Below are 10,372 nucleotides of genomic sequence, written 5' to 3'. Positions count from 1 at the left end.
GTGGGTTACCAACACTCAGACACACCACAGCCTCTTCATCCCTGTGGGTTACAGACACACAGACACACCGCGGCGTCTTCATCCCTGTGGGTTACAGACACACAGACACACTGCGGCGTCTTCATCCCTGTGGGTTACAGACACACAGACACACCGCGGCGTCTTCATCCCTGTGGGTTACAGACCCACAGACGCACTGCAGCGTCTTCATCCTTACGGCAGTCGATGGACACTTGAGTTGTATTCTCCATTCAACTACTGTGAGTGGTGACACTAGGTACACTTGTGTATGAGGTTTTCAGTGAAGACCATTTTCCAAAGTTGCTGTCCCATTTCAATACCAACTGGCAATCCACAGCCATTCTAAATTCAGTATGTTTTTACCTACAAGTGATTATGTTTTTCTATTTAGTTTTGAATACTTGTTTTCTCAGTGTGTGCAAGGCAGTAATCTATATGGAACTTAAATTAGCAGCATAAATCAAATAACCCCATTAAAAATGCAGAAGAGACGTGCACAGAAACTTCTCAAATACAGACACAGAAGTGGCCAACTAACATACAAAAATGCTCAGCATCCTCAATCATCAAATAAGTGCAAATCAAAACGAAATGAGATACTATCTAACACATGTCAGAACTGCTATCACTAAAAGATCAAAAATTAACAGATGCAGACAAGGCTATAGAGAAAAGCGCCACTTACATATGTTTGGTGAAAATGTAACTTGGCCAAAGCACTGTGGAAATCAATCTAGAGATTTCTCAAATAACTTAAAACAGACCTACAATTCCCCTCAGCAATCCAATTACTGGGTATATGCCCAAAAGAAAACAAATTATTGTAACAAAAAAAAACACATTCCCTCATGTGTGTATCACTGTGCAATTCACAGTACCATAGACATGGAATCAACCTAAATGTCCATCAGTTATAGACTGGATAAAGAAATCATGGTTCTTATACACAGTGGAATACTATGCAGCTATAAAAAGAATGAAATCATGCTTATTTGCAGCTACTTGGATGCAGCTGGGGTCAAAAATTCGAAGCTAACTGACATAGAAACAGATGATAAGAGTCAATGGGAGAGGAAATGAACATTTTGGGTGTTGCTCTGTGTACAATTAAGAAAAGAAATCCCTGGGTGCATGAACACTTGAAATACAAAAGCCTGGAGACACTCATGTCCTGACTTCCATTTCATTAGGTTGTGCTTTCTCTCATTTCTTTTTTCAGTTAAAATTGCTTTCCTTCACTCTTGGCCAAGATAGCCACACATAATCATCTAGAGACATTACAATAAAAATAACACATCTGAACATTAGAACAAATGCTAACTTTTAGGTCAAGGTTATTGTGGATTCAGTGTGATAGACAGGAGACATGGCTGAATAGTAGCAGTGTGCTCACAGTAATTTTATCTAAATTATGAAAATTTGTTTACATCTGTTAGTTTAGATTCCCATTGAAATCCTTGATCTAATATCATCTCTGATGCATTATACATCGGTAATGAAATGAGGTTATGCACTCAATTGAGTAGTGCAAACTTTCATTCAGCATTTGTTCCTCTACGTGATGTAAAGTCAGCCCGGATGGCAGAATTTATTGCAGTCAACAGAGCTCATCAATAAGCCAAAGACAAGGATTAAACACATGTTCTAGAGGAGTGCCTGACTTTGGGATGCTCTTCACGCAAAGAAATTTCTCACATCTTCTGGAACATGTAAAAATGCACAACAAAATAACACATTTTAGATGCACTCCTACATTTTAGAGACCTGACTAATATAACTTGGAAAGTAAAAACTGAAAGGAAAATGACATAGCATACCAACTAAAAGTATACATATTTTAGTGGGTTATCACACCAAGTAAGCAGTCTTATCAGTCAGGAGTTTATAATATTATCTAAATGTGGAAGGCATTAGCATTATGTATACAACACAGCATCCGTCCCATCCACAATCTTCTGAAAATGTTGAAGAAAATTGTCATCCTTAAACTAAAATTGTCCAAACCTTAAGAAAATCTTGAACTTCCTTGGCCAAAGGTTCTCTCCCTAGCAAGACAGCCTTATAGTTAACACCCTCAGGGAGACATCAGTTGTTAGCCTATTATTTGGTAGCTGGAAGGCCCATACATTTAGAGATTTACCCCCAATGCTCACCTCTGTCCTATAATATGCATGCATGACAAAGTATTGAAAGTGATGACTGCATTTTACCCACACTATTCATCAACAGATTAAACCATCATTTCCCTACATCTTTTCAGTAACCTCTAATAAGATTAAAGAGGGGAATTATATCTATTGTAAGAAACATCAGGGTAGAATATTGCTCTTGAACCACTTTGGAAGGAATTTTACCAGGTACTTTTAACCACGACACAGCAGTGAAATTGCAGAAAGTCAATAGTTGGGTTCATATTTATAAACTGTAACCTAAAAATAAATCCCTAAAACCCACAACTGATTAAGTAGTCCATCTCTTGGCCTAGGGAACCCCCTAAAAATCTAAAAACTTTTTCCAACCATGACTAAAGAAGAGATCAGACACGCCTCGTTATACCTACTCCCCTTTGTGGTTTAGTCACAGCAATGACCAACATTCATGTTAAAATAGAGATCTTAAGACTGACAGAAGAGTGGCAGTAAGATGTCAAATTATAAACAAGACCTAAGGCCTTGCCAGGCAAGGATTTTGCCACTCACTTCTACACTTAAAAGATAAACTATGTTTTAACTGCCAATAGGTTATTCCTTTTCTCTAGTGGCTCAGTAAGCACTGGCACTGAGACAAGCACTATGAAGACAATTGCAGCCCATCCCCTGATGAACTGACCCCCTGTTCCACAAGCCATAACCCCAGCTTTGATTGAACATTTGCTATCAGGATCTTTTTCCTGATCAGAGGCTACTGACCATGGCCTGGCTCTGGCCGTTTACAGAATCTGCACCCTGAGTGCCTTTGTGTCTCTGCTTCTGCTATTTGCACATAGGGCCTGACTATAATGGATTTAAATGCTAAGTCACCACTGGTGAGTGAACAGGGCTCATAAGCTTCATGTGTGTTTGTTCAGTATGCGTGTGTCAGGACAACCTCCATGAACATCCATAGCCCCTCCTGTAACCTGTTGATTAAGTCTGTTTAGCCAAACAGTTCAGCATAAAGCTTCTGCCCAACCCCTTCTTCTTGGGAGTGCCTGTCTCTCATCTTTACCAAATCTATGCTTTCCAGTGTATAGGATGGCCATAACCCTTGATAAAAATATAGTCTCAGTTTCCTAATTTGTAGATTGTGGTATTTTTTAATATTTAATACAACTGAATATTAAATTCAGAACTTCATTTAATTATTAGACTACTTTAGTAAAGTATGACAAACTGTGGATATCCTATAATAATTTTTATATACCCTATAAGGGCCTGTGATATTTTGAAGCAGGAAGCTGACCTGAGACCTTCAGAATAAACTGATCGCTGTGGATAATGAAAAGGCCCCACCCAGGACATTGATTGAGCACCCCTGCCTGTCTCATTCCTTCTTCTCTTTCTTTTTATTATGTGCTTACCATAATAAAAATTTTTATTGTCTTTAGATCTGTTTGCTTTTCACACATAGTGGACTCTTATCTCTCTTTTTCACTCATTTTCTTAAACTGCTAGGGAGAATAAAGTGTCAGGTCCTATTTTGATGCTCACTGCTGATGAATTAAGGTTTATTCTTCTTCTCCCTTGTCCCCCACATATGGGAAATCTAGTAAGAAATCGTAGAAGCTCCCTTATCTGATGCCAGTGTGAGGTTTAAATCACACAAGCTCCTTCTCCTGAGTAGAAACGTGCCCCTACCCCCAACCCCACCACCAAATCATTATAAAGCCCTGAGCCAGCCTCCTTTCCTGTTCCATTGAGGAAATTCCAGTTTGGAATTTCTTGAGAGGCCTGTGCTGCTCTCAGCGGACAATAATAGAGTTGGTAAATCTTTTCATAACCACCTGTGGTGTGAGTGTGGCACTATCAGACCTGACATCCACACTAACAATTGGTGGGGTCTCTCTTCTTTTGCATGGGGTCACCTACAATTGGAACTATGGGTTTGGAGTCCTGACAGTGACCACCACGGGGCCTTTCTTCTTTTGCACTGGATGCTAACTCCCTCTGCCCCAGTGCCCAGCATGCACTTTATCCTGTCTGCTGCTCACTGACCCTTGGAGTTCTGTTGAGCTGGGCTGCAGTGTTGAGTTAAACACCACACCTTTTATAGATTTAGCTGATTGAATTCAGAAGCATTGATAATTTATTCACATTGAGAAACAGGAGTGATTGTAGGTGACTCTGCCTTTGGTGCATGTGAGAAAATTTTTCTCTTGTCACCACAAATGTTTCTTCTTCAGGAAGAACAGGATAAGGAATCCAGAGAAGTGCCCCAGAGGAAACTGTTTCATGGAGAGGAAGCCACAGGGCTGACAGGAAACCAGACCTTAACCTCCCTCTGCACCTGCCCTGAGGCTGGCTTTTGTGCTCAGTGGGTCCTGAGTGCCCCCAGGTGGTCCTGTTCCCTCTTCAGGGAGGCTTGTTTCTGGGCTCATACTGACATTTTTTCTAACTGTGTTCCCCAAAATGGAGACAGAGTAAATCGTGAATCCATGCATCTCAGAGAACACAGAACAGCAGAATTACACCCCGTGATCCCCCCACACACATTTAAGTAAATCTTATTAAAACTGCTGAAAAGGAAAGACAAATAGAAATATATGCAGGCAAGTGGAGGTGAGCAGAGGGGGCATTCCTTCCAAAAGAACAGAAAAGATGATGACAGCATTCTTCTGGTTAAAACCTTACAAGCAAGAGGAAAGTTGATGGTATCTGTAAAGTGTTGGATGAAAAGTCGACCCATTATTTTATAACGCATGGGTGTTCTCTAAAAAGTGAAAAAAAATTCTATTTCTCTTTGACAGCATGAGGGTTTCAGTGAATCCAGGCCCTCATGAGACCAGTGATAATTATTTTGAAAAACTACAGGGTTTGGAAAGGCTCTAACAGCATAAAGCAAGTGAAGAAATATTTATTCAAGAAAATCTAGAAAACTCAGTAAGGCCAGTCATCATGCTTGATCTAAGATGCTCTTCCTTCCTTCCACATCCCAGCTCAGCATGATGTAAACTCCACTGCGGACAGATGCAGCCAAGAAGACAGGACACCTTCTACCAACTCCCACCAGAGGAAACTCTTCCCCAGGGCCCAGTACATTGGCCCTCTGACCCTGCACACAGCACATGATGCTGAGGTTCAGTGCTGAACAAGAGCTACTGAGAGCCAGAGACTCACTTCTTCCATGGAGCCCCACTCATGGATGGAGGCTCTGCCCCGGGTCCAGTGCCACTGGGAACGTTGGGTCTCTGGTTTCTAGCTCTGTCCTATGGCAGAGGTTCCACCCCACAATAACCGAAGTGCTGAGAAGGTGGGAAGCTCCTGCCCAACCCTCCACTGAGAGCTCAGCTCCTAGGCTGAGGAATAACACAGCTCAACTTTGTCTACACCTGCAGAACCTTGTTTAGGAGCTCTGTCCCAGGAGAGAGGGGGCAATGGAATTCAGTCATAAAATATGATCCTTAATTAGTCCTAAAAATCCTAACTTCAGTAACAACAGAATGTGGACAAATTGAAAGCCTGCCAGTGCTCTCAAAAACAGTGGATGGTGTGGTGGAAGGCCCTTGGAAGGAGATGGGTGGATGCATGGGAGATGCAGGCTACACTGCAGGGCTGCTGGCTTGCAGGAGAGAACCGAGGACGAGGGAGAGCTGGGGAAAGTTCTCCTGTGGTTGAAACAAATGCCAGACACTCTTCAATGGAGCCCATGTTTGTTTGGTTCAGTCTGTGAAGTAATTCAAACCTCAGTGCATGATTGAAAATAGTAAAATTTTCCATCTGCAAGTGGCAGAGCTCAACATCTGGGTCTGGTCAGGAGAGAGACAGAGAGAGCCCAGCCCAAACCACTGACACCTGGGGTTGACAGTGCTGCTTACAGATGTGTTCCTTTGATCTTTGAGACTGGTTTCTCTCACTTAGCCTAATGCCTGGAGTTCAACTGTAATGGTTTGTGAATCGATCATTTGATATTTTTTATTGCTGATGGATTCAATTTATAGATGCTTCCTAGTTTTTTCACCTACTCAAATTTTGAGACATTTATGTTATTTTTCATTTCTAACACACACACATGTAATATCTTGAATATTTGAATAGAGGTTTTGTGTGAAAATAGGATTGTATTTCTCTGAAGCAAAATTCAAGAGTGGGATATTTAGGTCATGTGTTAAGGGCATGTTTGATTGTAGAAAAAACTAAAAATTATTTTCCCGAGTAGCTGTTTCATTTTGCATTCCCATTAACAATGTCGTAGACACTAGGAACTTGGTATGCTCATCAGCATTGGTATTACCTGTATTTCTTCTTAATTTCAGCCATTCTAAAAAGTGTATAGTGGCGTCTCATTGTGGGCTTGATTTGAATTCCTTTAATGGAAAATCCTGTTAAGAGCCTGTTTATATGCTTATGTGTCATCTGCACATCTTATTTGATGAAATGTCTGCACAAACCTTTGCCTATTTTATCCATGGGTTGTTTCTTTCTTATTTCTTTTTCACAGTTGAGTCCTGAGAGTTCTTATTCTAATTAAATTGGTGGTTATGTGATTTGAAAATAGTTTCCCATCTGAAACTTGACATTCATGTTCTTATAGTCACTTGAGTAGAAAACGTCTTTAAATTTAATGAGTTTCAACTGATAGTAATTTCATTTATTGATCATTTTTTACATTTTATTTTATTTTATTTTATTTTATTTTATTTGAGATGGCGTCTTGCTCTGTCACCCAGACTAGAGTGCAGTGGCACGATCTCGGCTCATCGCAAACTCTGCCACCTGGGTTCAAGCAATTCTCCTGCCTCAGCCTCCCGAGTAGCTGGGATTACAGGTGCCTGCCACCACGTCTGGTTAATTTTCATATTTTTAGTAGTTGGGGTTTCACCATGTTGGCCAGGCTGGTCTCAAACTCCTGACCTCATGATCCACCTGCTTCGACCTCCCAAAGTGCTGGGATTACAAGCGTGAGCCACTATGCCCGGTCTAAATTTTAATTTTAAGATCATTGGTCAACTGTTAATTATTTTATATTTTTAACTTTTTTGTGTGTACATTTATTTGTGTAAATTTAAGGGCTATGAGTGCAACTTTTGCACATGGATATATTCCATAGTGGTCTTGGCTTTTAGTGTAATATCACCCAAATAATGTACATTGTACCCACTAGGTAATGTCTCCTCATGCTCCCACCTTCCACCTCCCATCCTTCTAAGTCTCCGGTGTCCAACATTTCTCTCTCCATATCCTTGTGGACACGTTGTTACCCCCCACTTACAAATAATAACGTGTGGCGTATGACTTTCTGTTTGTGAGTTAGTTCACTAATTATATTGTCCCCAGTTCTAGGCGTCTTGCTGCAAAAGACACAGTTTCATTTCTTATTGTGGTTGACTAGTATTGAATTGTGCATATGTGCTATGTTCTTTTATAAAATCATCTGTTGGTGGACACTCAGGTTGACATGTGTGCCATTAAGAATAGTTTTGTGGTAAACATAGAAGCATGGACATCTTTTTGAAGTAATGATTTATTTTCCTTTGGGTAGTTACCCCGTAGTGGGATTGCTGGATCAAATGGCAGTTCTATTTCCAGTGTTTTGGGAAGACTCCATACCATTTTCCATAGAGGTTGTCCTGGTCCACATCCTCATCTACAGTGTCGATGAGTTCCTGTTACTTTCCATCCTCACCAACATCTGATACTTTTGAGTTTTTAGTAATAGTCACTGTGGCTTTTGTAAGATAATATCTTACTGTAGTTTTAATTTGCATTTCCCTGATGGTTAGTGATGTTGAGCATTGTTTATATATTTATTATCCATTTGTATGTGTTCTTTGGAAATGTCTACTCATGTCCTTTGCTCATTTTAATAGGGTTATTTGGTTCTTCTTCCTGTTGTTGTATAGTTTAATTCCTTGTAAATTCTTCATGTTAGTTCCTTGTCACAGGCAATGTGTGTGAAAATTTTCTGTCATTCTGCAACTTGCCTGTTCAGTCTGTTGCTGTGAAATACCTCTATAGTTTAATTCTCACTTGTCTATTTTTTTCTTGGGTGTGTTTTGTGGTGTTAGTCATAAATTATTCACCTCAGCCAGTGCCCAGAAGAGTTGTCCTCATATTTTATTTGAGTACATTTATAGTTTGAGGTCTCATATCTAAGTCTTTAATTCATTTTGTGTTGAGTATGTATGTGTTGAGGGTAGGGGGTCTAGTTTTGTTCTTCTGCATGTTCATTTCCAATTTCCCCAGCACCATTTATTGAATGGGGTGTCCTTTTTCTGGTGTATATTTTTGTTAAGTTTGTCAAAGATCATTTGGCTATAGATTGTGTGGCTCAATTCTGGGTTCTGTAAAATGTACCCTAGAGCCTTGATTCTCCTGAGGCCTCAGTAGTGACCTGCTCACAGTTAGAACTCTGTTGACTCAGTGGTGTTTCTATGAGTGTAGTGATTCGTGGTCATGGGGTGGTTTTCCTAAAATTGTGGACAATCCTGTTTTGATGTTCAAACATGTGCTAAAAATTTCACAATAAATGTGTCTGTGAATTTTCCATTTCATTTCCACATTACTCCTTGGACTTACTGAGATGTGTTTGTGATATCAAGATGAGGTGTTTTTCTTTCCAGGTGTTGGATTTTTTACCTATCTGGGTATTTATGGGCTCGCTGGGTGGAAATAAGCCTCATCCATCACACTTACCTTATGGAATTTTTAGAAATTTATTTGTGCACTGCCACTGTGAGACACTCCATGATGATGACACATTTCATTTATGTTATTGTTTCATAAAATTACTAGTGTACCTTCCACTCTAGAAGAGAAGATGCTATCTGGATTTTCATAATTCCTCCTGCTCTCTTATCTCCACATTCTTCTTTGACACCATATCTGCAGTTTAAGAATGACATACACTATTGACATTTGTATTTGGTCCCTTAAAGTGATATGAACCTAAGGAACTGGTGGCTGCATATCAGTGATGCATCTGGCTCAGGTAATAGGAACTTTTCATGCTGAATCTTGTCAAACTGGATACAGCCTCGGCTGTGTCCCATTGAATTAGGCATAGAATAGACAGCTTCATTGCCAAAGAAAAAAAGTAGGGGGTAAAATGGGTGGTATGTCTCCAGGAAATACAATGCATAGGAAAACAAATTGCCATATGCTTTAAGGCTCCGCTGCAATCTTCTCTGAAACAATCTTTTTCCTTCTCAGCTTATTTGGGTGGCAGAGTCAGCTCCAAGGCTGCAGGCAGAGGCACCGCTCCTGAAGCACTGCTAGGCCCAGCTCCCATGTCAAAGGCCTCATGCAGCCCTACACACAGGGCTGGCTGGTTGCTCCCAAGCCTCTGTTGGGTGGTTTCTTCCTCAAGATTTTAGAAACAGGCTTTCTGGTCTGTTGAAATAAAGGCAGTGGTCTGATAGTTTCTAAATAAATTTAAAGCTTATTTTTTCTCCCTTCCAGAAGAATCATGTACATTTGCAGCCAAGTAGCTCTATTATTCCAGGCCATTAAATCTGAAAAATCTAACAGTTTTCATCAAATTTGTCTCAGGTCAATTCTCATTCTTTAAAACCTGAAATATTTCTTTTCATAGAGTATCTTAGGCTTCTTACTGAGTGATATTTCAGTCATATACTCAGTGTTCTTTGTAGAATACAGTTTCTGATTTTGGCAATATGGATAGGTTGAGAATTTTCTAAGTGCTCAGGTTTTGTATTCTTTTTCATTTATATTTTTTTCTGATTTTAATTTATCTACCTCACTTGTTATAAGCACTCAGGAGGAACCAAGCAAAATATCTTCAACACTTTACTTAGAACTATTTTCAGCTACTCACAAGTTCTCACTACTCGCAACTTCTGTTTCACTAAATATTATATCACTGTCCAGCCAAGATTTTTTAAAAAACTTTAAGATAAGGATGACTATTGCTCTATTTTCCAAAACCACTCTACTCATTTCTGTCTATCAGCATGACCCTCAATATACAAATTTCTTCATATATGTCAAAGGTACCCATCCTTTTACACATAACTCAATTCCAAGCTACTTTCACAATTTTCAAATAATTGTAACATCAGATTTCCACTTCCTAACCCCAAATTTTCTTTTGTCAGTTTAAGATGCCATTACAAACTATCATATTTGGTGACTCATGCAACATTAATTTTATTTCATTTATCAGTGCTGTGAACTCCAAGATCAAGATGCTGACA

The sequence above is a fragment of the Pan troglodytes genome, chromosome 16 (genome assembly GCF_028858775.2).
Source record: "Pan troglodytes isolate AG18354 chromosome 16, NHGRI_mPanTro3-v2.0_pri, whole genome shotgun sequence".
Lineage (NCBI taxonomy): Eukaryota > Metazoa > Chordata > Mammalia > Primates > Hominidae > Pan > Pan troglodytes.
The sequence above is the reverse complement of the archived record's forward strand: the minus strand, read 5'-3'. Positions refer to the sequence as shown.